Below are 2,016 nucleotides of genomic sequence, written 5' to 3'. Positions count from 1 at the left end.
CTTTACAGTTTTGTGTAAATTGTTCTCCTGGATATGCTCACTTCTCCCTGAATCAGTTAATACGTCTCCCTTCTAATTCGAATTGCGTGGATTTTGTTGAAACAGAATTTTTCAGTGTTATATAATAAAAATTGTCCATTTTATCTCTTTTGAATTAGAAAGGATTCAGTTAGCTAAAGAAAACTCTTTGTACTAAATTTCTCTGATGAAAGTCTGATATCCAGTATTTATGAGGAATTGATACTAATACATAAAAATTAGTGCTATATAAAATTATATGTGAAGCTTTGTAAATGTGAAACTTTGCTTGGAGGTCTTCAATTTGGAGCACCTGTTAAGGCAATCTATTTCATTTTGGGGCAACTCTAATTGTTAAAGAAGTTTTTACTGACATTGAGCTCATATTTTCCTATTTTTGTTCCTGCTTCTGCCATCAGGGTTCCCTTTATTTGGATCCTAAATCTTTTATCTTTCCAACTAGAAAAAGTATACTATATTGTACTTTAGTGAGTATCTTTCATTCTAGTCCCCTCTATGTATATACCCTGCCATAGGTGTTTTTGATAAGGGTTTTCAATGGGGAAGGGAGAGAATCAGGCTTTGAAAAATTGATTCTGAATGTATGTAGTTTATTATTTTTTCATCTTATATAACTGATGACTACAGCATCTCATGTTTTCTGTGAGAAAATATTTTTGCTCAGCTTTTTCACGGCTCCTTTCACATCCTCGTTTCTCAGACTGTAAATGATTTGGATTCAGCATGGGAATGACCACAGCATAGAAGAGAGCAATCAGCTCATCTGTTGCATGGGAGTCTTTGGACTTGGGCTTCATGTACATGAAGAGGATGGTCCCATAAAATATGATCACCACAGTCAGGTGGGCTGAGCAGGTAGAAAAGGCTTTTTTCCTTCCCTCAGCAGAATTGATTCTTAAGATGGTAAAGAGGATGAAAAAATAGGAGATGAATATAAACACCACTGGAATAATTATTATAATGATATTTAAAATTGATGTAATAATCATATTGAGGGAATTCACAGGCCAATTTCAAAACAGCCAGTATCTCACATGTGAGATAATCAATGATGTTCCCACAAAATGACAACCGCATAGTTAGGGTGGTTTGTATTACTGAAATCAATCCACCTACCATCCGGCAACTGGCTACCAACTTCATAGAATGCCCCTTGTTCATGATGATGGGGTACCTCAGGGGCTTACAAATGGCCACATATCGGTCATATACCATTACAGTTAGTAGCACACACTCTGTAGACCCCAGGCCAAGGGGGTCCAAGAACATTTGTGCTCCACAATCCACAAAAGAAATGGATTTTTGCCCTGTAACAAAGTTCACAAGTATCATAGGAATAGAAGAAGATGTGTAGCAGATGTCTAGGAAGGAGAGATTACTGAGGAAGAAGTACATAGGAGCGTGAAGGTGAGAATCCAGGATACTGATTGTAATGAGGAAACTGTTGCCCAGCAGGACTACAAAGTACATGATAAGGCACAACAGAAAGAAAATAAAATGAAAGTTGGGGTAGGCAGCAAGACTGTGGAGAAAAAACATGGTCACCAAAGTCTGATTTGGATTTTCTATTCATTTGCTTTTGTCCACCTGTAAGACAAACACAAAACACAAAATTTATCTTACTGCAGTGATTTTGAAATGTCACATTTTTTTGGGTGTGGCAATTGGGGTTAAGTGACTTGCCCAGAGTCACACAGCTAGTATGTGTCAAGTGTCTGAGACTGGATTTGAACTTGGGTCCTCCTGACGCCAGGGCCTGTGCTCTATCCACTGAGCCACCTAGCTGACCCACATAATGTTTTAAAAATTATATTCTGGGATAACTAGTTCCCAGCAAAAGTCTATCAAATGACTCTCAGGAAAGACATGACATACTTTTAAGTCTGATCTGCATTATTTACCATTTTATCCATGACTTTATTTAGTCTAGAAATCAATAAAATAATAATGCAAAGCCTGATTTATGTCACTTGCTAA

At 37.1% G+C, this 2,016-nt stretch overlaps 1 pseudogene; it reads right to left on the bottom strand.

The window, feature by feature from the left end:
• Positions 1-670: 670 nt before the first annotated feature.
• On the bottom strand, positions 671-1,602 carry LOC114041357 (annotated as a pseudogene).
• Positions 1,603-2,016: the final 414 nt, after the last annotated feature.

The sequence above is a fragment of the Vombatus ursinus genome, unplaced genomic scaffold, assembly GCF_900497805.2.
Source record: "Vombatus ursinus unplaced genomic scaffold, bare-nosed wombat genome assembly UNPS02014171.1, whole genome shotgun sequence".
Taxonomy (NCBI): domain Eukaryota; kingdom Metazoa; phylum Chordata; class Mammalia; order Diprotodontia; family Vombatidae; genus Vombatus; species Vombatus ursinus.
This window is presented reverse-complemented; position numbering and strand designations above follow the sequence as displayed.